The sequence below is a fragment of the Opisthocomus hoazin genome, chromosome 4, assembly GCF_030867145.1.
Source record: "Opisthocomus hoazin isolate bOpiHoa1 chromosome 4, bOpiHoa1.hap1, whole genome shotgun sequence".
Lineage (NCBI taxonomy): Eukaryota > Metazoa > Chordata > Aves > Opisthocomiformes > Opisthocomidae > Opisthocomus > Opisthocomus hoazin.
The window spans coordinates 51528138-51551990 of record NC_134417.1 but is presented as its reverse complement, the minus strand read 5'-3'; the positions used below and the strand labels follow the sequence as shown (position 1 = coordinate 51551990).

At 42.3% G+C, this 23853-nt stretch overlaps 1 protein-coding gene across 18 annotated transcripts in view; it reads right to left on the bottom strand.

Moving 5' to 3' along the window:
* The window catches only part of THRB (thyroid hormone receptor beta), a 177254-nt gene that overhangs the window by 70847 nt on the left and 82554 nt on the right, over positions 1-23853 (bottom strand). Inside the window, exon 1 of one of the 18 annotated variants that reach the window (XM_009938791.2) lies at positions 17298-17339. The exons of the other annotated variants lie outside the window; for them this stretch is intronic. The gene's annotated coding sequence lies outside the window, so the exon portion shown is untranslated. Of the gene's footprint in view, positions 1-17297; positions 17340-23853 lie in introns of those variants that run through there. 18 annotated transcript variants of the gene reach the window in all.

Sequence of the window (23853 nt, the reverse complement as noted above, 5' to 3'; positions counted from 1 at the left end):
CAGTTCCACAGCCCCCACCAGTACACCGTCTCACAAGTCAAATGCACTGCCTGAGACCAAGGGCTTCAGCTGAAATTTCACCAGGCTAGAATTACACAGCGTTTATAAGTCTCTGCTGCTCTGGAACTGGATAGCTGATTTCTGAAATATTCTTCCGTCTTATAACATTTGAATTACCATGTAATCCACCTCCTGAAGAAATTTACGTTTTTATGTATTCACCAAATAAACCCTCACTTGATGCTGGGGAATATTTGTTTCTCTTGGTATTCTTTCACAGCTGATGGATATTTTTTTCTGATTTGTTCTGTTTTGCTCTGTTTTTTAAATCCATGTAAAACAACTCCACTGATTTCAGTTACACGCTGCAGAGATTTCTCCCAGAAGAGACTGACATTTTCATTTCTGTGGTTTCAGGGAATATTTTAATATTTTATATAAAAAGAAGAATAGCTTCAGCAGGGATACCAAGAGACCCCCACAGTGGCCAATCCTACCTACCCAGCAAGGAGGCGCAGAGCCAGAGATCAAACCAAAGATGACAGATGGGAATGGGAAAGCCTCAGTGCTGCAAACCTGATCTGTTGTACACAAGGCATTTCCTCCTGCTTTCGGGAGACGGGGACGGACCTGACTTGCCTGGCTCCAACAGTGTGCGTAGTCAGCCCAAATTCACTAGCTTAGAGGTGGGACATAGCTTCCACTCCTCTCCAAGGCATCTCTTGCTATGGGCAGCTGGAGTGGGTTCACATGTAAGTGCCACAAGGAACCCCAAGAACTAAGCCTGAAATAACCTTCAGACTCTGAGAAATAGATGCCACAAAGCAAAACCTTCATTCATTTACCTACAAAGGACTCCAGTACTGTGCTTAGCATTGTGATCTCCAAGTAAAGCCACTGATTCCTCCAGTGTGCAGGTGCTCAGCTCCTTGAAGGAACGTAGGATAAAGCCCACATTCTGTTTGTTAAGTCTTCTCTCATTCCCCCTTCATATAGACTCCTGAAGTTTCATCTTTCTGGTCTTCCTTAAGAGTCAGGAAATATAAAGAAACCAGTGGGTGTTTTTAAGCACTTTAGTTGCCAAAGTACGACTTGAATGGTTATGTGATTCAACTCAAATGAATCTGTGTCCTCACCATTTAAAGATTACCCAAAAGATTACACTTCCTTAGAGCTGTTTGTATTGCCAAATCAGAAACTTCAAATGAAAATCTGGTATTTGCAAATTCTTCGTCAGAAACCAGAGCAAGTGTCATTAGCTTTCCAAACAATAGCGTGTAGAAAACAATTTCACCAATAAGGAGGAAAACTTAGCAGGAATCCATTGTGAAGAAGACATCGGAATTACTATTATTTAATTCAGGAGTTTTATGTGATAATACTTTCTTGTTAAAAAATGAGGGGGGCTGTTAAAGATGTCACAAAAGTACTGTCAGGGACTTATTCTAAGTAAAAATATCCTTGGATGTTGCCAAGAGAACTGGGAACATTTTTGGAGGGGAGCATATTCTGATCTGTTTTCCCACATGGGAATACTTTCCCAAAATGAGGTCAATAGCAGATATCCCCTTTAGGGCTCCAGTCTTTCAGCAACAGTCAGTGCACAACCACTTGCATGAATTCCGATTTGCAAATAAAAACCTTAGTTTTTTTGTGTATTTCTGTAGCTGGTTGCAAAGGATTTTCATTTCTGCATAATGCTACAGAACTGAGTGTGTGCTAATGCTCTCAGTCCTTCTCTGTATTGCTATTACAAGCCAGTCTGCTGTTAAGGAAATCTGGGTTCGTTAATCTTGCCAATACTCTGCACTGTGTCATGCGCTGCTCATTAGGAACCAGGGGCAACCAGACTGTCTCAGCTGACCAGTTATAAGTTACAGGAGCCTTTCCCCTCTCACTGGTAGTGAAGACGTGAAGTCTGCCGCTATCACGATTCTCTCCAGAAAAAGAAAAGCAGCAAGTGCTAATTAGGTAAGGTGCCACAGTGGGCTGTACAGCAAATGGCATTCAGATTGAATGTTGGAGCGTGACGGACGGAAAGCTTGCTTCCTCTTTCCAAGAAACATAGCAGAAAGTTAAAGACTGAATAACCTCTCTGAAATAGTACAACCTGCACGTACTTCCCCAATTTGTGTACAGCAGTGAAACATCCTTAAGCCTTGTGTTAAGAACTTAATTGCAGCTTTCAATGGGCTTTTAGCTTTTCGACAAGTCTGAAGTTCATTCTTTCAATGCAGGCATCAGCTCCAGTTCAGCGGTGGATTTACTTCGTCTGTCCATACGGACATGCTCGCAGGGTGGGTACTGCGGTAATTCATGAGCAGAATTTGCAGTAAGTGGAGGGAGAAATAGCAAAGGACAGAATAGTTTGAAAGGGTTTTCATCTTACAGGGTTTTATATAAATTCTGGTATATGACAGGTTACCTATTGGGACTACTATAGCATGTCTTGCACGAGACAAAGTGTACACCTCACCGCGTGGCACTAAGGGAGGTTTGCTAGTTGGTGTATGTCTCTTGTAAATCCAGGTCCGTTTACACTAGCTTCAAATGCCACATCTCCTCTAAGCAACATCCTCTATTGCTCATCTCTTCCTTCAGTGAGAGTGGTTTTCCCAATAGCGAGTTCTCTTGCCATAAACTCAACTCCCAGTGTCCTGCTATATCCACAAGAAATGCCATCTTTCCCTCTTCTTCACAGCTAACATTTATGCATTTCACGAGAACTATTATGATGGTATTCCCTAGCAATTTTCCGCAAAACCAAGCAGCTGTGCTTTGCTAAACCTTTACTTAGAACTCCAGCTTCCTAAACCTTTGACATTTGTTGATACTCTTGTCTAGAATCTTTCCTGTTGCTCATCACCTCTCCTACAATACAAAACTGGAGTGGGTACTCCAGCTGGGACCTCAGCAGGACAATGTAGTTAGGTACCTATTTTTCAGCCATTACCTAGGGCAATCAACTATTCCAGATTATTTGCTCTGGAGTAAGTGTGCTTTCAGTTTAAATTAAACTAGGTAGAGATCGCACTGAAAGAGGAATAAAAGCGTCCATTTATATGTAGCTCACCTGCAGTAGCTACTCTGTCTCAAGTTTTTAGCTGACATTTTTTCCAAATGAATGTTGTCAGTATGTGCACACAGGCAAATGTACGTGTTCCCCGATTTCAGACCTGATGCCTAGATCTATCCTGCCTAAGATGGTTAAACTTTGAACAGTTCTGCACTTTAGTGACAGCTACCAAAGACAGAAGGAGAATGTCAGTCAGCATTTTTGAAAATAAGACTTAGCTTTGCAAGACCACGTTTTTCAGCTATCTAGAGTTATTTTAATCATTGTAATAGACATTTTTATTATTGTATTGGATTAGGTGTCATTATTGTTCACCTATGAATATATTTAAATGAAGTCTTACATGTTATTTTATGGGATTAATCAACGCATCACAGCATGAATTTTCATTCACAGCACAGAAAAGGTCAGTATGCAAATGCAATATGCTAAAAATGGATCCGCTCTGAGTAATGCCCAATGAAGTTAATGAAACTACATCCTGAAGACAAAGTTTAGCTTTTTGTTTTACCTCTGATATTTTGAATCTGTTCTACAGACTAACATTTGATTCCAAATGTCAGGGAGAAAAATGAGAAATTAAGTAATGCAGAAATAACATTTTTTTTCACTATGCACAATCTATTTATACAGTGGCAATCTTTGCATTACTTTTTCCATGAAAAAAACACACTGATTATCAATCAAAGTTTATTTTGCTTTTCTTCAACTTCAATCTTTTTCTATTTAAATTGGAGTATATTGTAAATAGTAAAATTACTAAATACTTCTATATGTACATTAAATGAACATTAGAACAACATTAGCATAACCTATCTTTTTTTCTATCAGGGAAGCAATAATAATCTTTTTAAGCTTTTGAATGCAACTACACAATTTTGAAGAGCAGTCTGGTCAGTATGATCTTGAGCCTTTTGTAGGTGACAAAGAATTTTGCAAATTTTTTTTGTCAGAAGTTTGGAACTTTTAACATCATATAAAACCATAAGAGAAATGATCCAAAGACCAATGACTTCATGAACACATGATTAGTATATTTTTCTTCTATTAAATTTCTGAAATCTTCAGACGGATGAGGAGGGACAAGTGGAAATCATTAAGTGCAGCATGCGTACCACATTTAATGCTCAAGTTTGTAACTAAGAGAATTACTGAAATATATACAAAATATGTAACTGTTATTGTGCCTGCAAAGTACCTACGGCAAACTGGTTAATTTTGTATATTTATGGACATGCTACTGGTGCTCAGTACCTACAGACACAAGCTTTGTTGGGTAAATAAATAAATAAAGGAATAAATACAGGATTTGATAGGTGTAACAGTTGTATGCACATACATCTGAATCCACCCATTCAAAAAGTCCTTTGAGACTACCACATCCTGGAATAAAACATAATGGAAGACAGCCACACTACAGCAAAGTACACATAACTTTCCCCAGCTGAATTATCCTTATTTATTAAGGAGGGCTTCTATTCAGCATAAAGCTACTCACATTTCTAATTCTTCCCAGCACAAGATTTCATACAGATAGGGCTTTACTCTTTTCATTTTTCAGATATGTTCTTTATATGTTTCTTTCTTAATTACCAGTAAGATTAATAGCTAGATCTTTCCATCACAGTGTTACAATATTGATAGGCATCAACACTGGAAACAGAAAGGAACAAAATTCAGCATCTATCTTCAGTATTACACAGATTCTAGATCATGCCAGAAAAAGCTGCATATAAGGATGGAAAATATTGTGCTGCTACACATGCTCTGACATTACAGACACAAAAATCTCACAGGTCAAAACAAAGATCATATCACTTGGACGCAGTCCTATGTAGAGTGAAACACAGAAAATATAGCATTTTTTTCTGTCCCCCTTTCCTCAAAATTCCAAACGTTTGCTTTTGACCTCTGATGGGCATCCAGCTGCTACCTTTATAAGAGCATTTGTTAAACACTAGAACTTTTTTCCTAAGTGGTTCTAAGTCCACTCTGACTGCAATTCTTCTCCTTTAAAAAATATTAACATTTATCGTCACTGAATTTCCTCTGCCATCTTATTACTCAGTCACACTCTGTACTGTCAGGTCCTTCTGCAACTCTTGCCAGTTGACTCTGGCACTGCCAGCAGGCTTTATTACTTCAATATTACCCCCCTTCTCCATATGTTGAACCACCCAGATGCTTGGACTGATGCCCACGGGACCCCACTGATGACTTCCCTCCATTGTAAAACTTGACCATTTACTCCTCATTGCTTCCTAACTTTGAACCTGCTATTAATTCATGACAGAAATTTTCCTGCACGGCAGCTTTAATTCTTTACAAGCCTTCAGAAAAGAACCCTATCAAAAAATTTTGGAAATCCAAGCACATTATAACCGGATCACATTTTTCCCCAAGGCATTGCCTGCCTTGGAGAACCGGGCAGACTGGCGAGTGTTGACCTCTCCCCATTAAGCCATGCTCTTTAGCCTGCACAATGAACAACACAGTCCTAAATTATAATTGAGTCCCTGTTCCTATTAATTCCACGCTGCAGTGCTGAACTGTAGCTGTAGTTTGATAGCGCTCATCATGATGCTTTTTACACACATGTGACAGAGTTTGGCTGTCAGAAAATGAACGGTTATGAATTATGGAAAAAAAAATAATTATGAGATCATTATTTCCCATATCCATTTTTTCTCTCCTTCTTTCTCCAATGCAATAAAAATCAGTGGAGGTGTGGGAGAGGGGGTAAAGCTCTCAAAATGGTGAGGGTAGCTTTCTTAAGAGTTCATTGCAAAGGAAACCAACAAGCCTAATACCAATGGAGTAGCCCAAAATGAAGGCTTCCAAGTTCACAGGTGACTTCCAAGCTTCAGTGGACCGAGGAGAAGGACACTTCCAATGCATTTCCCTAAGGAAATGAGATTTATCAGAGTGGCTGTGCACCACTCCACCATCACCTTTCCTCCCTCTGCCTCGCACCTCCTGCTGTCGGACGGCTTCAGCCCAGCTCAGCAGGGACACCAAAGTCTCAAAAACCTGAAGGTTCTGGCAAGCGCCAGGTAAAAGCAGGAGCTGGACATGGTGAGGAGTGGCAGGCGGCGCGTCCCTCGTGCGGGAAGCTGGGAGGAGCTGAGCACCCATCGGCTGCGGCCAGGCTTCCGCAGGGGGAGGACACCATGGTGGCACCCAGCCCAGAGTGACCCACAGCACAGCTGGGAGACAATGGGGTGCAGGGCTCTGTCTGGCAGTTGTGTGTGCAGTTTCTCTCCACATCTGACAAAACCTCTCCCTGCTGATGTTGTATTTGTTGCTGATGTCTTGTTCGCCAAAGTTTCAAGAAAACTCAGTTTGGGGAACCCCTTGGACCTGCAGCCTCTCAGAGAAGCCGAAATGTAGGTGCAGCTGGGGATGCCGGGACATCCCAGCACAGCCAAGGGGTGCCAGGCCATCGGCTCCCAGTGGCCAGGGAACGTGTCCCACCCACTGGCTCCAGCAACGTCAGGCACCTCACTACGGAGCAGTCTGCCAGGATGAGAACAGGGTCATCAGGGAACTGTCCCCTGGGTCTAGCACAGGCTTACCTAGTCCAAAAGGTTTTGAATTGAACTTTTCATTCAGAGAATTGTAATTTTGCATTTAAAATTTCATCGTGGCACTCTGTTAACAGAGCTCTAATGTATTTCACTTCGTGCTCCCACATAGCAATAAAGCAGTTTTGTCACAGTGTATCTGACATTGGAGTGGTAGGTATAGGTTGATGATTTAATATTGCGCTTTTACTGTCATGTCTAAAGAATTTTGGCTGGCTGGTAAAGCGGATAGCAGACAAGGGCCGAAGTACAGTTATTCACACCCTGTTTTATGGTTGGTTTTTCTCATGTTATGACATGAGATGCAAGGAACACAGCACAGAGGTTTCTGTCTGCTCAAGCAGAGAAATGCAGGACTCTTAATACAGAAGAAAAATCCATGGTGATATTCCCACAAGTATTACAGTGCTTATCTTCTGAGATACATACAACTATTCAAATACATTCACAGATATGGATATATGTATAGGCACACACAGAAAAACAGAAAAAGTTTATGCCTAATTCCAGACAACAATTACAACATACTGAAAATGGTTCACTTGTAATGCACCACATGCAGCTAGGATGTCCTTTTAAAACTGACTATATTGCTACAGATCCATTTCATTCAAAGAAATTATATACAAATCAGCCAGCACTTACAAGAAGGGGTATTTTTTCCTGTTTTTATGGCTGTAATTCTATAAAATAATTCTTATGGATGAATTTTGGTAAATATACTTGAAAAGAGGGATATAACAGCCACAGCCACTGTTCCTGAAGACATTTTCCAAGCAATATCCAGGTCCAGTTCCTTAGATTCTAATGCTGGCAGCCAATACTTTTCCTGTAATAGTCTGAATAAGATCCCAAATCTTAAAAAATAACAAGCTCCAAAAATATTCAGGTCCAGAAATGCATGTTCTACGAGAACATTTACTCTAAAGTAACCTTCTTCAATCGCACTTTTAAAGAAAGTGAAGGCAAGGTCTGAGCAAATCAAGGTGCAAAACTGGAAGCGGAGGGGAGGGAAAAGCTTCCACAAATTAAACTATTATACACTACAGAATTTTTGCGTAGACCCACAAATAGGCAGGTCAGAAAACAAAAGCGCATGAAAGAGTTGAAAAGTGAAACAATGTAGGTTTTAAGAGCCAAGACTAATCATCTCTCTTTCCTTTGAAAAAGAGCATTCCAAAGAAGCATCACCAAAATGCAAGTAAGACGCCACAATAAAAAGATGTATTATGTACCAACAAATACTTAGTGTTTGAAGAGACATCACAAAAACTGCATCACAGCCTTGAAATAGATATTTAATCCCACAGACAATCCTTAGTTTAACTGGGTACAAAGAAAAGTGGCTTAGATGTCAGTTCCTCTACATTCAGCTCACAAAAATAAGCATTTGCCTTTATTTTTTTGCTGCTGGTATCAAATCCAGAAGAAATAGGGTAGTGCTCTTTCTGTAGGTGAAAGCATATCTTTGTTACATTAACCTGAAAGAATTTTTCATCCTGTACCTTCGAGCTCGACACAAAAATATCAGACACAAATATCACAGACAAAAACAAACTTGGTTTAGAAAGAGACTTTCTGCCATGACATACCACAAGCATATCACTTTCCAAATCACAAAATATTAAATATTGAAACATTATTTGAAATGTTAACATTTAATTCTTTAATAGCATCCTCAGAGGCTTCACACCTTTCACCTAATTTGAGGGTAATAGGTTACAGCAACTTTTATTGCTGCACTGGACATAATTCTTTTTTTTTGTGCTTTTATGTTATGCCAAAACTGCCTAAGTGCATATGAATAAGTTGGGGGGGGGGTGAGTTTTTTGTGGTTTTTTTAAGAATGTGTATACATTTAAATGAATGCTTTTGCCTTCTGCTTTGGTTTTCAACGAGCAGCATTTCTGACCTCGCCGCGTCTCGCCATTGTTCCTGTCCGTACCCACCGCATCTGCTCCACAGAAGTTCCTAATTTTTTTCCTGTAAATCGTGTTGTGTTTTGTATGCAAACCTTACACAGAACTGAACAGAATTTAACAAAATGTCTTCGACCGCCCATCACAGAGCCCTGCTCTGCATGCGAGAAGGTGGCAGTGATCTGACCCTGGCTGGGCTTGGCATTTGCCTCTCCCTGCCTTGTCCTGGTCGAGGAGGGGGAGCCCACCAGAAAACTGCTGGCTTCCCTCTTTCAAAAAGCTCTCTAAATGCTGCGAGGCTACGCCTTGAAAAGCACGAAGAGGAAACATACGTTTAGAAATCGATCCACTGGCTGCAGCTGAGCTTGCAAAGCAGCAATGGAGAAAAAGAAAAGAGAGGACTCACCAAGATACATCCTGACGTAGGGAGAACAGTTTTGGTAGCAACCCTCAACACTCTGGAAGTCAATACCCTGCTTCTCTCCTCTTTTCCTTTCTCAGCAACCCCCCCCCCCCCCCCCAATTTCCCCATTTAAGGGAGAAAATAACAAGGCAGAAGACGCCAAGAGACTTTCATGACATAAACAATAAGGCCTTCCTGTGCCAACATTTCCTTTAAAAACACTTGCCAATAAAGCTCCTGGAGGCCAGCAAGAGAAAGAAATGCCGAAACAGCCGTGACATGAACTTGGCATATTTTCTGACTCACTCACTTCCCTTGAGACAATCCCTCCAAGAGAATGCTGAAGGATAATGGGAAAAGAAAATTTCTTCCAGTGAGAAGGACTTCAGCTGCCCGTGCTATACAAGAAAACTGCCAATTAACTTTATTTCTGTTTACCTACAGACTCGCTCACGCAGCCACCTCCGCTGGCATGTTTCCTGACTCACACTCTCATGTTTGCACATTCATCTCGATGCCTGAGAAAGGCAAGGAGACTTAAAAAAAAAAATAAAATACTGAGAATCCCCAACTCCAGATAATTTCTGAACAGCAGACAGAATGATCAATAATTGATAAAGCGTAGCCAAACACTCGGTTGCTTCACACATTGAATCTCAATCTCCTTTTTTCTTGTCCCTGCTATTTATACTTCTTTTATAATTTTGTGGTGCAAGACACGTTGCTTTATAGAACATTAAGAATACTCACATATCTTGTGTACCTGTAATGAAAGATTGTCAAGATTATTTTGCCTTGTCAATCCATCTCATTTTGAGTAATACCATGTTTTCAAAACTAAACAGTACATTTAGAAACAGAAATTAAAATCTCTTTGGAAATCAGCACTTCACACGCACCAACACGCGTTCACTCACTCACTCCTGGGCTACAGCCGTCTCTTGCTTGATGTCCCTCGTGGGCAGGAACACGGGGGCTTCAGCTGTCTGCTCTCATCCGCACCTCCATCTGCACCTCCAGCGCAGGGGGACCCTCCCAGGAGGCTGGAGCCCAGCTCCCACAGGAGGGGATGGTGGGAGGCTCGCCAGCGCCAGGCTGATGGCAGGGCAACGGGACGGCTTCTGCCCGTCCGAGGGCAGGGGCAGGCGGGTGAAACGGGGACCCGGCCAGGCTTTGCTCCAGGGCTCCCACCCTGCCGCACCACCCTCTAACGCCAGACCAGGCAGCGAACCCCTACCTTCCCGCCTTATTCGAAGACAGAGCAAGCAGAAATTTTCATCGCTTTGCAGGGGTCTGTTTGATTACCGGTCTCAGTCTTGGGATGCGGAGACACCACCTCTTGCTTCCACACGTACCCAGTTCAGGGGACTGTGCAAAGATCCATCCATCCCTCTACGCAAACCTTGCGCCCTGTCACTGCGTTAGCTTGTGCTCGCTCTCCGTTTCTGAGAAGGCAGCGAGCGCTGCCAAGTGCTCCTCGCTCGGCTAAGGGTTGTTATTGTTGCTGGGGTTTCTTTGGTTTTGCATTTGCCTTCTTAGATTAGCATCAGGGTATCACATATCAAAATAACCACTAGTGAGGATCTGCTGGCCTGCTCAGAAGTGAGGGATCACCATACCTACAGCTGCATAATTCTACCGTAATGTAGTCTGATATCATACACCCCTGGTTTCTACTTTCCAACAACTTGCTTGCTGCTTTAGCACTTGGGCTTATGTCACACTCAGCAAGTCTTCTGACCCTACTCTGGGAGCCTGCCTACCCCTGAAGACCCTCAGCAATCATATCTAAGCCATTGCCATCAGACTGCGAAATTTTGGTTGAGTTTTTTTGTGGATTTTTTTTTTTTTGCATTCCCAGCTAACATGGCTATGCTGGCAAAATACTGTAGCATGCTATAACGTATATAATCTACATTAGGAGTTATCTACTAGCTCACCTTTACTCCATCATGACTGCTGGGCACCTTGTCAAGACACACACGCACACACAGCGCAAGCTTCTCATTTTCTTAACCATCTTTTTCTGCCCACTCGCAAAGCTAACACTGGCTTGTTTTTAGGTTGTTTTCATCAAAACGTGAGAAAAGATGTGGTTTTTTGTAACACCACCAGGGCAAGCCATCTGTGGTTGGCTGACAAACTCTGAAATTCAGGGCTGGGGCAGAAATATTTAGAAGTCAAAAAAAGCTGACTTGCTCAAGAAATTAAAGCCCTTCTGACAATCTTCCAGAGAGCCCCTGAGGAAAAGGGAGGGAACCAGAGAGACTCAAGGAAAATGGATGGGAGCCCAGCGTGGAGATTCACGCCAGAACGGTTCCTGGCCAAGAAGGAAGGTTGGCAAGTAGACAAATACAGGCTTTCATAGGCAGCATTGTAAACAAGACATTAAAAATATTAATCCATTTAGATTTCAAGCACCAAGATGAGATTTACTTAAGAAGCAGAATTATGCTGGTAATGGCTCCTCAAACATTTCAGCTGAATGTCAAAACTTTTGCTCAACTGTATCAAGTGAAAATACAAGGAGCTGTTGACACTATAATAGTCAAACATTCAGTCGTACGGCAGGGCTGGAAAAACAGAGAGGAAGGCAAAGGAATTCTTGAGCCTTGGGCAGAAACTCAAGCCCTCGCAAGGAAACTGCCTTCACAAATTATTCTTACCTTCATCTCTACACCAAAAAAACTGAAGAGGCAAAATGGTTGCTTAAAACCAAGCTTCCTTTCAGAAATCTTTTCAAAGAAGACATAAATTACCTCTACCGAAATACTTTGTTTTCAAGTAGAAACAGTCATCTAGAAGAGAATGTCTTTTCATGTGAAAGAAGGTTTAAGTAAACTTTGAACACCTAGGACTTCTTAAAAAGTTTCCTCTTTCCTACAGGAACCAGCGTGTCTCCCCTCTTCCTCTTAGAAAACACACAGTTATTCTAAATGATTGAATATTTGGGGTTTTTTAAATGCACTGGAAAAGTCATCTTCCCCCAAAGCAACGAGGCATTCAGGACAATCCTGAATCCATGCTGGCCACTGAAGTACAGACCCACAGGAAAAACACATGCTTTTTTGGTGAAGGCGGTAAGTGCCAGGTCACCTCAAGCCTGTCAGAGCCAGGAGACTCACGGGTCTCCTACATGCCAGTGAGCAGGGTTCACAACCTGGTCTACCGAGGGGCAAACAGGTCAGGGGAGGCCCACAGGGAAAAACAAATGCCTTAAACAATGAGAAAAATACGGTCTGAAGTCACTGTATGAGATTCCGTAACTGAGAGAGTCAGGAATTGGGAGATTCCTGTACTGGGTTAAACAAAAAACTAGTAGTTCTCGAATCAACCAGGCTGTCTCTCACAGAAGTCCACGTGCACAGCCTGTGCTCAAGAGAGGTCTTCTTCCCCCTCTCAGTAGCACGACAATCATTGTAAAATGCTACACGTGGAGTGACTGAGATATCTCTATTCAAAGCACTAAAAGCATTCTAAAGAAAAGGCTAACAATCTCCATTATCTTTAGTCGCTCTAAAAAGCATTATTTTAGTAAAAAGACTAGAACAGCATGCCATCTCCTGTAACCTAGGATATACTATACACCCCTCAGCATTATATTTCTTATCAGTTTCCTTAAAAAAAGAACAAAATTAAAATGTTTTTAAAAAAGCCCTGCTAAGCTCCTTTCCTTGCCTGTATCTGTAGCCACTTTTCTTCAGCTTTTCACAATATCTGAAGTGAAAGATCGGAGCAAACGAAAACCTCAAAACACAGAGTGAAAGAAGGAATAACTGCATTCTGCTTAGAAGTGAAAAAAACTAGATTAAACTTCAAAGAATCTGAAATTTTACAACAGTTTAAACATTTTAATGCAAATGCAAGTAGCAACACATGAATTATAGAAATTCTGTAGCACTACTGATCTTATGATTCATAATCCAAAATTTGCTTTCTGCACTCTCAATGTAACCAGAACGAAATACTAGCGTCTCAGATATTTTGGAATGATACACAAGCAGCACATTTAATAGCATTAATCTTAATAAGTTAGCATTCTATCTCAGATGCATCTGTTTCAAAATGTTCTAGCTGAAGGTATTTTTATGAAAGCTGTTTGCCCATTACATACCACAACCAGTGCAATTTCACAGTCCAGGGATGCATTTTCATCACACGAAAGGAGAAGCCATTAGCAAAACGCTGCTTGGCAAACAGCAGCTCACACACTGAAGCTGCAATACCATCCTGGCTTTCCTACATATTAAACACAGGACTATGTTCAAAGTAAACATGTGGTCATAATTAAATAATAATTATGACTAACATTTGTGTAACACCATTCATCCACATAGTTTAAAGCATTAGGTAAATCTGTAAACAATGGGTCTAATCCTGCACCCTTTACTCATATAATACCACGCAGTTCAAATGGACTATGTAGATCTTGTCTACACACAGACTTAATTGTTCTCAATTAACGCCGTGTGTCAACACTCATTCCAGTGTGTCTTGTTCCTGTTTAGCTTAAATCTCTCACTGCTTATTACAGGTGAATGTACTGTTTCTCCACTGTCACTGATTTAACACCACTTTCACGGACACTTTCCTACACGGATCCCACAGGGCTTTGCAAATCTCAGTGCAGCCTCACTTCTCTTACATGCTTCTAATAAGACAAATATTCTTTTACAGATGAGGATGTTCACTTGTTGTTAGTATGCTTAAAGGACTGACAATCCCATGTTGACTTGCATCTGTAAACTCAGGACGTACAATTTCTATTCTCATACCTTAATCGCACAAATAGCCTTCTTCATCCATCACGCGCCAGAGTAAAACCACAGGAAATGGTAAGAACAGGGGAAAATTCTGCAGCTTCTAAAAATAGAATATATTTGGAAGCAGACATGCTCAAACCACTTTTATGCATCTGTGGTGGAAATTACGTCTGTTACAGAGAACCAAATTGCTAAATGAGTTTAAAAAAAAAAAAAATCATTAAGAACTTGTAGACCGTCCTGGCATTTCGGTCTCAATCTGCCTTGACAGTCAAGCAACCGGAGAACACGGGAAGAGACCAGGAATACCTGAGTCAGATTTCATTTTGGCTCTGCTATGGACAGTCACTTAACTGCTTTGCTTCAGCTGCAGTATGTGTAAGCCAAGCCAAATCATCCCTTCCCTTTATGGACTTTTTGAAATTCATGAAAATCCCTGTGGCCTTTTGAAGACAAACACTGTTTACTACTGCTAGCTGTTATTTAGCTTTTAGCATTTTTTGCCTTCTAGCTTAAATTTTGCATAGATGAAAGTCACTGTCACGTCCCATTTGCACCTCAATTTAGTATACTTTTCTTCCAATTTTAATCTTCCTTTGCAAGAGGTATGCTAAATTTTAGGTCTTATATGTATTCCATGTAGCTCTGTCAAACATAAGAAAGCTTTTTTTAGCTGCAAAATGCCATCCACTCCTGAAATGTCAGCAAAGCTCACATTAGCACAACAGCGAAATATGGTGGCTTTTCCCCTTAAAACCTTCTGAGGGGTTAAGGCATTTCTCCGATTTGTTCATCCACAACAAAAATTACAATAATTGCCTCACCTAGGCACAACTCGGTCACACCTGAAAAGAATCTAATGTCACAACAGCAATCCCTACTGTAGAAGAAATCCTGCAAAAGTCACTGCAACTTCTTACGCACTATGGAAGGCTTCCTCATGACTTCAGGAGAAGCAGCTGCATGGCTGCTGGCTAGGAAGGACACAGCTCTCCTTGTTCACTGCTAACATCTACGCTTTTAATCCTGTATATAGACAGTGTTTGTGGACCCCATGCGAGCGAAAATGTGGATGTTAGTGGTTTAATCCACAGTATGTTAACAGCTTAATTTTAATATGCAATGAAAATGACATGTCATATTAAAGGACATTGCCTTCGCACGTGAGCTTGGTGGGGATGGAGAGGTTTGGTTATCTCATCAGTTGTACAGGCAGCATCTGTCGGCAGCACAAACAGGCAGTGGGCAGGGGAGCTCTCTTCTCCTGCCCAGCCAAAAAAGCAGCAGAGGGGCTGTGCGGTCTCCTGCCAGGACACCCAGAGCCGTGCTCCTGCTCAGCGGCACCTCTTTGCTTATGTTTGCGGTGCCTTGGACAGGACTGCGGCTGTAAAAGCTGAGCAGCCACCCTCCCTTCCCGTGGACCAGATCTTGAGCGTGCTGCAGAGGCCACGGCTAAGCTTTGAGCTGAGGCAGAGAAACCAATAGCAACTCAATTGCAAACCGGGCTGTAGCCTCCTCTGCTCCTTACCTGTGCCTGGTTTGGGGCCATAAGCCTGCTGGCAAGAGCACCTCTGGCACTGCTCCACATCAGGGCTGGGGCGGGCAGCGCACAGCCCAGACAGTGAAGGGATCCTGGGAGGAATGGGTGTCACGCTGCCGGGCGCCACAGGGCTGCCTGTAAAGGCAGAGACTCTCAACGCTACCTCACAGCAAATCTATAACCCTGGAGAATTTGTTCACGGAAGCTACGAGTCACGCCACGCAGGGCACGATTCACTGATGCACCCCTTAGCACGACACTGGAACAATTCGTGCAAGGCTTGGATAAGGTCTTCTCGTGGCACTGAATTTCAGCCAGGAGGGCTGAGAAACTACCTGAAGTGAAAGCAAACAGTACATTAAATGAAAGCACACCGGACAAACAGGCTTGGTTGTTTGGATTTCCAGAGCCACTTATGAGTAAAAAGCAATTATCAGATTTGACACAGCAGCAGGCTGGTCCATGCTTTCGATTCACCAGCAGTGGTAACTGGCATTTGCTTGGAAAGCCTTTATGTTTAATGCTAGGAATGCAAAACCAAATCTGCCTGAGATACAAGGTGTGTTAGTCAAAATAGCCAGAAGTTCGAGCTGACATTACGGTAGGTTATGAACTGCAGTAGCTCATGAGTGTTTCTGATAGGAAAAGCAGCAGCTCCAGAGGATAATAACGATTTCAGGCATCTTAGCTAAATGCCCCTGAGTCAGAACTGGCTGTAAATACATCTGGAGAAGATAGGAAAAAACGTTCAGGGGCAGAAAGCAAGTCAAAACTTTTTCTGAATCTAATGAGGACAAACAAAAACACAAACTTCATTTTTTCTTTCTTTTTAAAACTCACTTCTTATTGCTATGACTGCATCTCACTATCACTCCCATAATTTATTTATCACGATTCACTTATAAACACACACTGGTACTATCTGAGTTGATCATACCACTGATTTTAAAATTTCATATGCTGCTATTTTGGGGCTCTTGCATCCCTGAAGATTAGCACTCCAAATCTCTGCAAGCATGATGGATTCTGAGCATCCCCACAGTACATCTTTCTGACATGGAAGTAAACCCAGCACACAGCAAACATGAAACTAATATCAAAACAATTCTTCAGACCTGACCAAAGTGCTAGCTGCATTTAACACCGAGTAATGAACAGGTAGATGCCAGCCTTTTAAGACAGATTACATTTCTGAGTGTAAAACACAGGCCAGATCCTGATGAGATCCTTCTGTTGGTCTAATTTCACTGGCTTCGATAGACATTTCTCTAGGCTGAAATCATGCTGTGATAGAGACCAAGACTAGGCAAAACTTCAGTTCATTTGTCCACACCTGCCCTCAGGTATCCTGCCTGGCCTCCACCGGCTGCTCCGGACCCTGTATGAGTCTGGGTAGGTCATAGGTAGCATCAGCCAAGCTAGATGCCTGCCTTTAGTCATCCCTCCATGAACTGATTATTGTTTCTAAAACATCTGAAACTTGGACAACTGTTTCCCTCCAATTTCTGGTGGGCTGGGTGTTTGGACCCTTGAGGATCCTGGATGCATTTCTCCTCCAGGTTCTGGAACACCACAAACAGCGACTACAGTGATTTCTACAGATCTCACATCTGAGCAGAGCATATTCCATATTCTTCTCGAAGGAAGCTTTGAGATCTTCCTTCTCCTGAGGTGCACACATGCAGCAATCAAGAAAAAAATCCACCAGTGTCCTCATGCAATTCCTACCTTACTGGATGTAGCGGAGGCCATTGGCCATACAGAAATGGCAATTCTTTGCTAATTGGTTTTGAAATGCTGCATATCACAACACCTCAAAACCTTCACACCAAAAATTTTTATGAAGCATAACCTGATCAGCCTCTTTCTCATTGGATGGGTATACTTCAACTTGAAGCTAATAATAAACTTTCCTTCCATTGAGATTTCAACAAAATAAGTATGTAATCTAAAAAGGAAACCTGAAAATTAGGGTAAATTTTAAAATAAAATACAAAATGTGATGTTCCTACCTCATACCAGCATCACCTTCTAATAAATGTAATGCAGCTGTGGGAGGGCATTTTCAGAAGGGAGGAAAGTCCTAGGAAACAAAATGCTTTTAGTAGAACGCTGAATGGTTTCATTGAGTATATTTAGCCTGGTCTCTTGAGATGCTCCGCAAACATTTGCAAAACTCTAAAACAGAGCCAAGGTTATGTCACTATCTCTGGTACAAATAATTTGTTAGGAACTACTTTTTTTCAGCACAGGGATATATCAAGAGAGGATGCGTGAACTGCCTTGTTTTCTTTTGGATGACTGTTGTTTGTCAACTGAAGGCAGTCTTTATGAGGAAAGAGCAAGGTGCCAAGAAGTACATTTCACCATGCCAAAATTGAAGGGAGGAGTTCAGAAACAGTCTTTTATTACCTAATTAGTTTTATCAAATGACACAGATCAACTAACAGGAGATAACTAATAGGAAAAAGGGGTCTAATGAAAAAGTAAGTTATCAGCTGGATGCTCTCCAGAAAACAATTATCTCTCTAGGTAAACAAGTACTACTGTTGGGAGGTCAGACATAAAGTGCAGGGAACGGAGGTCTTCTCAGGATACCGGCCCTCAGTGGACTTGGAAGAAAAAAGTAGTGGGATAAACTACACTGAGAAGAAGGGGTGACTTATTATTAAAGGAGCTAGTATCTTTAGATAAAACTATTCCTATCTGGCCTATAGATATCGCACCAGTTGGGTCCACAAATCAAGTACAGCCTTCCAGATTAATATCTCTATTCAGAATGAAAATCAGGACTACAGTAAGAACAGACACATTCACCTGCTCAAGAACAAATTACCAGCATAACTTTTGTATAGCTAGCAAAGAAAACGGCAGCTCACAGATCTTATTTTGTCTTGGTTGCCCTCTTAAGACTGGAAAGGATCGTCACAAAAAGAAATATGGAGTTTTAGATAATATTCTGCTTTATCCAGGATAACCGAATGTAATATACAGAAGGTATTTAACATGTTCTTAGGTTTTCTTTCCATTATTTTCCCAATCTAAACTAGTCAGACAATTCAGACTCATGTGGCTCACATTCAGATTACATCAACTTTTGATTCCTAATTTGAACAATATTTTCATGTTTCCCATTATTATTTGCTTATCTAGTATATAGCTAAAATATGCAAAACTTGTGTGATTATTTTAGCTAGTAAAATGACACCAGACACACATAATAGCACAAACACATTTAAGAAGCCTTGCTGGAAAAAAAAAAATCCAGAAATGAGGATTTAATTGACTGAAGACTTGTGCCCCCCCGCAGCTTGAAGAGAAGCAACATTAATTTTTACAAACATTTTCTGAGAATTTTAAGTGATGCAACAGAGGAGTTTTATTATGCTGCTCTTTCCCTTCATCCTCCTCAGTTAATCCGAAAACAGATGGAGCAATGAATTTAGGGGAAAATGCTCTGTCTCTTGGGCTGGACAGTTCTACCGTTACTGCAGAGCTGTGGAGACCACAGCAGGGTTTCATATATATTTACAGTATACTGTAGCAAGGACTGCTAGATGCAGAACTATTAAGGGAACCTAAAAATCTGTCACTCTGAATAGGAATACCAACCACTGCCATCCCAGAACTATGTTAAGAGCAGGCACAAGATGTTTCTGGGTCCTTGGCACGTCCTGGGCAGGGCTGGGTAGCACTGCTGGGAAAAAGCAGCCCATTTGGTTCCTATTAGCATGCCTTTCCCTGCATGGAAAGGCTGAGTTACGGATGAAGTCCTAGTTCAGATAAGACATCTTGATGACCCAGCATCCAGCTGAGAGCACCTGCAAGGACAGAGGCTTCAGCCTAGGCTTAAATCCCTGATCCAGACCGTCACGACCCTTTCCACGGGAGCGCTGACATTCTCATCAGCCTGCACATGGAACAAGTATCACGACCCCTCTGTGTCTGAACAGACTTAGTACGGTATTGGATTCTGGGGATGCTATAGGAGGATACTTCAGAAAAAAATAAAAGAAAAAAGAAAGAGAGAGCACAGTATGGGAATGTAAATGAGTGAGCTCACGCAGGCACAAATAGAAAGCAGGTTTAGTTGAGGAAAGAAATAACCAGAAGATGAACTTATTCCATCTGCCATCCACCTTTAAAGCTCTGCAGCAGAAAAGACTGTAAGTTCATGGTCTCCACAAGCCTCCAAGTGACTCCGGAAAGAGCAAGGATTCTCTGCCAAAAATAGTCAGCCTTCACGCTCCTCGAGAGTGTCAGTCCTTGGCTGGCAAACCTCAACCCCTGCGACATCCAGACCCGCACAGGGACAAGGTCACTGGCCATGATCACACATCAGCATGTGTGGTGCAGATCTCAACGCACACAAGAGCCAGCTTCTCCCCTAACACACAATCCTTTCGCACACAAGAGCCAGCTTCTCCCCTAACACACAATCCTTTGTTCCCACAAAACAGCCACAGTACCCCTGTACTCTGTCTTCTTCTCTCCCTGCCCCGCCACTGTCTCCTCCTTGTTCTTCCATCATTTGTGTTCATATTAGAAGTGACCACAAGGCATGGTGCTGTCATACTGGTGCAAAATCATCCTTGGCTCTGCCCACCATGAAAAGGCTAGCAGAGGAGGAAAAGTTGGCCAAGTCAGGACAGGGAGCGGAACCAGAAAAGTAACCACCGCCACTCTCACCATGTTCACCGGAAGATTCAGTCAACCACCTTCCTTCTTCCAAAAGAACTTGCCCAAATGATAAATCATCATTTTAACTGCACATCCTTTCTCTCGTCAAGGGTTTCTAGCAGGCTTTAATCCTATGTGCTGTGCTCAGGCACTGAATTCCCAAATGCTTTACTTACTTTTTTTCTTTTAATCCTTTCCCTCCTGTGCACCCTAACCAGCAAGTATCTACCATGCCTACCAGAGAACTAAGTAGCAGAGGTTCCTGGACTCAAAGTCCCAAATCAAACTGTTTAATGCTATGGCAATGATTTTCTGGGTTTACTTAGGCCACTCAAATTTATATAGCTCTACCTATAACGTTGTGAGAAGACTCTTCCCATAAATGGGTATATTCTGTTCTGGTTTCAGCTGGGATAGAGTTAATTTTCCTCCCAGTAGCTGCTGTGTTTTGGATTTAGTACAAGACGAATGTTGATAACACTGATGGTTTTAGTTAAGAAAATCAAGGACTTTCTTGGTTTCCCATGTTCAGCTAATAAGCAGGTGCACAGGAGCTGAGAGGGAGCATAGCCAGACAGATAGCCAAGCTGGTCAATGGAAATATTCCATACCATAGACATCACAGAGACATCACGTAGACACCATGCAGATATCATGCTCAATTTATAAATGGGGGTTGGCCGGGGGGCAGGAACCTCTTTTCCAGGAGGTCCTCTCTTTTCCGGGAGTTCAAACTTCTCTGTGAAGTCAGACTTTTTTTTCGCAAGTTTGGTGAGTTCTGTGAAATTCGTGAGTTCAGAGAAATCCACAAAATTTGTGAGCTCCATGAAATCTGCGGGTTCCGCAACCACTGCTTGGGGATTGGCTATGCAACTGATCGTCAGGCGGTGAGGAAAAAATTGTATTGTGTATAGATTGCTTTATACATTCATTATCATTAGCAGTATTGGTATTTCCTTTGGTATCTTACTAAACTGTCTTTATCTCAACCCACGAGTTTTACCATTTGTCCATTTCTCCTTTCTATCCCACCAGAGAGGAAGGGTGAGCGAGCAGCTGTCTGGTGCTTAGCTGCCAGCTGCTGGATTAAACCACCACAACATCCCAGGGTGCAGCCAAGCGATCTCCTGAGATCATAATTTCTCCAAGCCTACAGCACTCCCGCAGACAGCTCCTCTAAAAATTATAAGCTTTATGGCAGTGTTCTCTGCACACCGCCTTCCTTCTCTATGTTTCCCTGGGAAGTTTCAGCCTTCCTGCCCCAGCATCCCTTAGCCCGGTGGCACACTGTGAACTCATCAGAACAAACAAGGTGAAGGAAAGGCGTTCATGGTCACTGCTGCTTTTGCCACAGCACCCTAGCGTTTCCCATCTGGTCCTAGGAGTACTAACGCTAGGTGCAACACATCGCCAATTTGTGGCAACAGTAAATACCAAGACCTCTCCACAAAGACTGAGTTCATTCAGGAAGCACACCTGAATATAGGGAAAAAATGATTGTAAGGAATGTGGGCAAGAGAGGCCCATCCAAACAAAAAAGCCTCACTTGACCAGATCACTGACCTTGCCTAGGAATGAAGGCACTGTACATAGCAGGAAAGTTATTTGTGCTCAAGCTGCAGTTAACACCCAGATTCATGTGCTGTTTTCCACACGGAAAAGCTCTGTGTAAAGTCAGAAGGCAATGAATCACACTTCATTTTGGATCAGCTCATTGTCTAGGACTCACAAACACACAGAAATTCTTGAAATTAACAGTGAGTGATTATGTGAGGCAAACATAATGAGAACACAACAGAGTCTCTTAGCTAGGGCTAGAGAATATTGAACTAAAGCCTTCCTCTGACTCCCACTAAGAACAAGGCAATATGGAAATAACCAAAATTATGTATCAGAAGAATGAAGACTGAAGGCTTTCCGCTAAGTTATTGTTTCCCTCAATCATTAATTGCTGGACAGCTTTGCATGTCACAATAACATTTCAAATACTGACCTTTTATATGATAAATTTACTGTGTATTTTTGAGGATGGACAAAAATTTTGCAATTCTTCTAATATGTGTGGCAGCAATAGTTATAAAGGACACCGAGCATTTGTTCTTCTGTTTGCTGTTGTAAAACTCAAACTCAGCAAAATAGATGATAAGCAATTAACAGGTTTAACAACAGATGCGATTAGCTGCAGTCATATTAAGACAGAGTGATTCTTATGCATGTTAATTGGATTATTTAATTAAATGATATGCATTTCAGCAGAATGCACTGGATAAGAGTGTGTGCAAGTTGCATGCATGTTGAAGTGTTCTTGCCAATTCAATACACATAGGTGGGAATTGTGACACAGCCTGTTACTAAGGACTATCGAATACTTCCCCTCAGATCCGATTTGCACCTGCTTATTCTTTTGCCAGACTTATCGTTCGGGCTGAAACTTTCCATGTTGGATGTGTGCCTCAGGTGATTTTTTCTTACATCAGCCAAAACTGTTCAATGATTTCCACGATAAAATCCAGGGAAAAAAGACACTGTAAAACAATGAGAAAATAATATCAGGTAGCTCCTCCTTCAAGGATTCAAATATCCTTCCTGTTTTAAATAGGCAGAAGGTGCATTTCAGTCAGGGAAGTGGCTTTTGCCAGGCCAGTTAAAACCAGTTCAAATCTGATGGTGCTGCAAACTTGCGAGAGGTGCTCGATATGGGGTTGAACGACGGGTACCATCGAGGAGAGGAAGACGAGATGCCCCCCTGCCATCACTGCTGGAGGAAGGTGAGACGCCCTCCCTGCCCTTGCTGCTGCCTGTGCCGCAGCCTGGGACAGAGGTCAGATGGGACCAAGAGCAGGATTGGGCTGACCCACGCTCCCCGGGGGAAAACCTGCGAAAAAGAGGAGAAAGAAGGCATACCTGGCCCATATAAACCACTTATGCAGAGAACAGAGAGTAGGATCCCCTGAAGTAGAGGTCAAAAAAAAAAAAAGAGGATTTAATTAGCTGTCTGAAGGGACTTGGATAATGGTTTACGATGAAAAGAAACAGCCAGACAGGGTCACCAGTAGCATAACCGCGCTTGATTTTATAAACTTTGTGTATTTTGTGTGTACAGCACCCAAATTAGAACAAAATGCACTTAAAAGGACATCATCACATGGTAACTCAGAAATGGACAATGCAAAGCTAACGTTCTGCAACACCAACTACAACACGCTGCTCCTAAATATTTAGGCACCTCTGCGCAGGTATCCTGTTATTTACACTCTAAGCATCCCCATAACTGCAGTCAGAAATAAACCTCTGTTTACCAGGAGAAGATTCCTCTTTTTAAAGGGTATATAAACTTATCCCCCTTTTTCCATGATTAGAAACTTATCTGTAAAAAATGAGAAAGATCATCTGAGTACCTCAAACAGAAATCAGTCGGATAGCTCTTACTGAGTGTTTTAAGGAAATTTATGCCTTTGAAAAACTTTCCCTGTTTCCTCACAAATCCAGCTATAGACAACTTCATTTCAGCAGTCCTGGGGAGAGGATGCTGGAGCTACCAATCACGACTGAGAACAAAACGTTGAATAAAACCGTCTGGAAAGGCAAACAGTCTGTTTACTTTACAGCTCCCGTGCATCCCAGCGCGCACCTCCGCAGCCACCTGCTACCCAGCCGTAGTAGCAGCACGAAGTCGGTGTGGGCAACATCCCCATGCCCCTGCCACTGGAGCGGCCACCGCTCAGACCCAGATCCGGCATCTTTGCTCCACCACAGCTGTGATGTGACGGCATGCCCAAGGTCACCCTGCCAGAATGCAAAGACAGGGAACCCCCGAACCGCCATCCTCTGCGGGCACGTGAGCGGGACGGGTACCCAGCCTCAGCACAGGAGGATTTCAGAAGGTTT